At 43.8% G+C, this 5851-nt stretch overlaps 1 pseudogene; it reads left to right on the forward strand.

Moving 5' to 3' along the window:
* The first annotated feature begins 4450 nt into the window (after positions 1-4450).
* LOC147896024 (cytochrome P450 76A1 pseudogene) lies at positions 4451-5403 on the forward strand (annotated as a pseudogene).
* Positions 5404-5851: the final 448 nt, after the last annotated feature.

Consider the following 5851-nt stretch of genomic DNA (forward strand, 5'->3'; position numbering starts at 1 on the left):
GGTGTTTTATGCTTGATCGACAATGCAAAGCATATCTGATGGGCACAATACTTTGCACACACCTTCAACTAGGTGGAATTGAATTACATGCAAAGTGGCATTCCCATCGCATAAGTACTTGTTCGGATAACACACCTAGCAGTGTGTTTTTTTATGGATGTGCATGACACTAAGGCAAAAATGGTATTTAATGCTCGATCGACCATGCAAAGGATATCCGATGGGCACAATACTTTTCCTACGCCCTAACCTAGATGGTATTGAAATGTTCTCAAAGGGCCACACCCATCGAATAAGTACTTGGTCAAATAACATACATAAGGGCATGTTTTTTTGCGGATGTGCATATCACTACAGGAAAAACGTTGTATAATGCGTGATCGAAAATACAAAGCATATTTGATGGTGATAATAATTTGCACGCACCTCAACCTATTTGAAAAGGACTTGCATACAAATTGGAGCCCCGATCCGATAAGTACTTGTTTGAATAACACACCTAGGACCGTGTTTTTTTATGGTTGTGCATCACATAAAGGCAAAAATGGTGTTTTATGCCTGATCGACAATGCAAGCATATTTGATGGACACAATACTTTGCACACACCTTCAACTAGGTGGAATTGACTTACATGCAAAGTGGCACGCCCATCCCATAAGTGCTTGATCGGATAACATACCTAGCAGCGTGTTTTTTTACGGATGTGCATGACACTAAGGAGAAAATGGTATTAAATGCTCGATCGACCATGCAAAGGATATTCGATGGGCACAACAATTTTCCTACGCCTCAATCTAGGTGGTATTAAAACACTCTCAAAGAGCCACACCCATACGATAAGTGCTTGGTCAAATAACACACCTAAGGGCGTGTTTTTTTACGGATGTGCATATCACTAGGGGAAAAGCGGTGTATAATGCATGATTGGCCATGCAAAGAATATCCTATGGTCACAATACTTTGCACACACCTCAACCTAGTTGAAAGATACCTGCATGCAAAGTGGAGCCCCCATTTGATAAGTACTTGTTTGAATAACACAACTAGGACCGCGTTTTTTTATGGTTGTGCATTACACTAAGGCAAAAATGGTGTTTTATGCTTGATCCACGATGCAAAGCATATCCGATGGGCACAATACTTTGCAACACCTTCAACTAGGTGGAATTGAATTACATACAAAGTGCCATTCCCATCGCATAAGTACTTGATCGGATAACACACCTAGCAGTATGTTTTTTTACGGATGTGCTTGACACTAAGGCAAAAATGGTATTTAATGCTTGATTGACCTTGAAAAGCATATCCGATGGGCACAATACTTTGCCTATGCCTTAACCTAGGTCTCACCTAGGTGGTATTGGTATGTTCTCAAAGAGGCACACCCATCCGATAAGTACTTGGTCAGATAACATACATAAGGGCGTGTTTTTTTGCGGATGTGCATATCACTACGGGAAACACATTGTATAATGCGTAATCAACCATGCAGAGCATATCCGATGATGACAATACTTTGCATGCATCTCAACCTAGTTGAAAGAGACTTGCGTGCAAAGTGGAGCCCCCATCCGATAAGTACTTGTTTGATTAACACACCTAGGACCATGTTTTTTTATGGTTGTGCATGACACTAAGGCAAAAATAGTGTTTTATGCTTGATCGACAATGCAAAGCATATCCGATGGGCACAATAATTTGCACACACCTTTAACTAGGTGGAGTTAGCTTACATGCAAAGTGGCATTCCCATCGCATAAGTACTTGATCGGATAACACACCTAGTAGCGTGTTCTTTACGAATGTGCATGACACTAAGGCAAAAATGGTATTTAATGCTTGATCGACCATGCAAAGCACATCCGATGAGCGTAATACTTTTCCTACGCCTTAACCTAGGTGGTATCGAAATGTTCTCAAAGAGGCACACCCATCCGATAAGTACTTGGTCAGATAACATACCTAAGGGCATGTTTTTTTGCAGATGTGCATATCACTACCGGAAAAACGTTGTATAATGCGTAATCGACCATGCAGAGCATATCCGATGGTGACAATACTTTGCACGCATATCAACCTAGTTGAAAGATACTTGCGTGCAAAGTGGAGCCCCCATCTGATAAGTACTTATTTGAATAACACACCTAGGATTGTGTTTTTTAATGGTTGTGCATTACACTAGAGCAAAAATGGTGTTTTATGCTTCATCGACAGTGCAAAGCGTATCCGATGGGCATAATACTTTGCACACACCTTAAACGAGGTGGAATTGACTTACATGCAAAGTGGCATGCCCATCCCATAAGTACTTGATCGGAGAACATACCTAGCAGTATGTTTTTTAATAGATGTGCATGACACCAAGGCAAAAATGGTATTCAATGCTCGATCAACCATGCAAAGCATATCCAATGGGCACAATACCTTTCCTATACCTCAACCTAGGTGAGGAGGAAGAAGATGAGGAAGAAGGGAGTGAAGAAGGAGAGAACTTAGATTAGTCACAGAAGTAGTGCTAGCTACTCTTTTTTGTACTTGAAGCCATTGGCTTGGCTTCGTGCCTCTCTTGTATATATACTCCTCTTATTTTTGTACTTGAAGCCACAGGATGTGGCTTGGCTTCGTGTGCTATATGTACATATAGGCACTTTTTGGGCTATGAATTAGTATACACTCCTTTTATTTTTTTAAGCTTTCAATTTCCTTGTGCAATGTTCTATCAATAAATGCCTTGTGAACTAAACGTTTTGGAGTTGTAACGTTTTATTCGGAATTGTAATCGTCGGCTATAGACGTGCTTGGAATCGTTGTGCTAATTAAAATGCAGTTGGCTATAAGAATTGAATTGCACAATGTGGAAATGGGATTCTTGTAACCACATAGCATACACAACATACATAGCATTCTGTTCAACCACACAAATTTCTGCTTTTATTAAAAAAAAGATTCTGTAGAGCGTCTATAACCGCGTCTATGTATGTGTCTATCTATTTTTTTAAAATTTCTACAGAACATCTAAAAGCGCATCTATAGGCATGTCTATAGGTGCATCTGTCTGTTATATAGACGCACTGATAGATGCGAGTTTGTAGACGTGCATATAGACGCACAAATAGATGTGCCCGTAAGTTTTTTTTCAATTAAAGAGACGTGTCTGTGTGCACGTCTGTGGGTGCGGTGCTTTGTGTTATTGTGTCTCATAGACATCCATGTTTCATGTTACTAGTGCTACATTCTCTTACACGTTATGATAATAACATGTCTATTATTTGTGCATTTTAATTATTCACTATATGTATGCATGTATGTAGCTTTGTGTGTATGTGTGTGTGTGTTTTGGTCCTTTTTTCTAAAAAAGGTGTGTGTGTTGGTCTATTGATGTTGTTTCTTTGCACACTAAGACAAATTATGCGTGTGCATGCATGTGTGTTGGTCTATTCATGTGTTTGTTTGCATACTAAAACAAAAAGCAACACAACGGTGGCATATTCCCCTCTATAATGATAAGAAATTAAGCCCAAAAGTCAATTAGAAGATGAAGACGTGGGAAGATGGTGAGGAGCGAGATCCGAATTAGGAAGCAACGATATATTTTTGATCTAACCTTTCTTGTTTGAAGTTATTTAGGGCGTTGACTATGAAGATGGAGGCCAAAATGGGGGGTTCAAAACCAGCTTGGGATAAAGGGAGGGCTGATGGGCAAGCAAATGAATGCAAGCTCCATCAGGTTGAAGAAGAGAGCTCCGAGGGAAGAGCTGCATGGATACTTCAATTGAAGCAAACCTTTCTTCTTCAATTGAAGCGAAGCTTGCTTCTTCTTCTTGGGCCTCCTTCTTCCATCCTGCATGGATTATCACAAGCTCTTCCTCCCAGTTTACGTCGTTGCAAATTTTTCCTCTGGCATTGCTCGCAGCCATTGCCTGGTTCTACCTCTGCTCTTCCTTCTTGAACCGTCGTCTCCCCCCCGGCCCTCCCTCCTTGCCCCTCATCGGTCACCTCCACCTCCTCCACAACTCCCTCCCCATGGCTTGTTCTTCGACCTCTCCAAACGCTACGGCCCCATCTTGTTCTTCCGTATGGGCAGCGTCAAAACCGTCGTCATCTCCTCCCCTGCCTCTGCTCGGCTCTTTCTTAACGTCCACGATGAATCCTTCTCCGATCGCCCTCACCTCGAAGCCGCCGATCGTGTTTTGTATAATAACTCTGGTGCCGCTCTGATGGAAGCCAACTCTCGCTGGCGTGACATGCGCAAGCTCTATACGCAAGGTGTCCTTTCGGTAAAGAGCGTTCAACAGTACAAGCAAGCCAGAGACGAAGAGGTCTCGGTTTTCCTTCGAGATATCGGAAAGCGGTCGGGCACACCTGTGAGAATCCGAAATATAATGTTCACGCTGGCGGCAAAGCATTCTGTCGCGGGTTCTCTTTAGTCAACAGTCAGACGGACGCCTTATGGCGGTCTTAAACTTGCTCGGGGAGTTGTCCGAGTTGTTAGTGCTACAGATCGTAGGCGATCTATTTCCTTATCTCAAGTGGTTCGATCCCGCCGGATACCGCAAAAGAATGGATACATTGTCCAATAACTGGGATACGCTTTTGAACAAAATTGTGAATGAGAGAATAGAGGAGACGAAGCAAGGAAAGGCGCACCAGGATGTGCTTTCAGGGCTCTTGGAATTCAACGAAAAGATCAAAGCTTATAGTAAAAACTCCGATCCGCTGATCAACTCGTCTTTGCCGATTTGTGTTCTCATGATAGAGACTTCGAAGGATTAAAAAGCAGCTCACCCATTGGAATTTCTGTGCAGGAACTGTTGTCGGGAGGGACGGACACGACGTCGGGAACGGTGGAGTTCATGATGGCGGAGCTAATGCGCAATCCCAAGGCCATGCAGAAGCTGCGGGAGGAGCTGGATCGAGAGGTAGGGGACAGGCAAGTGGAGGAGACGGATTTCCCTAAGCTACCCTATCTCCAAGCAGTGATGAAGGAGAATTGGAGGATGCATCCGCCATTGCCCCTGCTGCTGCCGCACTTCACGAAGCGAGAGACAGAGGTGGCGGGATACAAGATACCCAAGAACACGCGCCTCCTGGTTAATGTCTGGGCAATCGGCAGGGATGAGCAGGCCTGGTTTAATCCCAACGAGTTCACCCCCGAACGGTTCCTTGACAATCCCATGGGATTTATTGGCCGTAACTATGAGTTGCTGCCCTTCGGCAGTGGCCGCCGCGGGTGCCCTGGCATCCAGCTCGGCGCGACGCTCGCCTTCCTCGCAGTCGCCAACCTCGTCCATACCTTCGACTGGAATTTGTCTGTGCCTGTGCTGATGGACGAGAACCTTGGTGTTTCTGTCACACTCGCACATTCTTTCGAGCCCGTCCCGACACTCCGACGCCCTCTTTGATCTCTCGAGTGCTCATCCTTTCGACACTCCCACGCCCTCTCTCATCTCTTGAGTTTCACCATCACCGCTACCAATACGCCCCTCCTAACAACCACCACAAAACGTTATGCATCCTGCTCCCCTCATCGATCTCAACCATCTTATCATCTACCCGTGGTATCGGGTGGAATACATAAGAGATTGTGTAGCTTATGTTGCATTATTGTACCATATGCGCTTAATGCTCAATTTGTGATTTCAAGGACTTTGGTCTTCTTGTTGCTTGCGAACAATTTCCAAGGCCCAAATGTGCCTCAAGCAAGATAAGACCATAACGGTCATTACATGATCGTTGCTCTAGGTATAAAATTAAAGGCGAAAAAGACAAATAACTATTATGCCTAGTTACACTCTATATATAGTGTGGAAAGATGGAAAGTACAATCCACAATCATAGTGGGCTTAAGAG

This window comes from Dipteris shenzhenensis, chromosome 12 (assembly GCF_047967505.1).
Source record: "Dipteris shenzhenensis isolate YYH24624 ecotype China chromosome 12, Dip_SZ_1.0, whole genome shotgun sequence".
NCBI classification, from domain to species: domain Eukaryota; kingdom Viridiplantae; phylum Streptophyta; class Polypodiopsida; order Gleicheniales; family Dipteridaceae; genus Dipteris; species Dipteris shenzhenensis.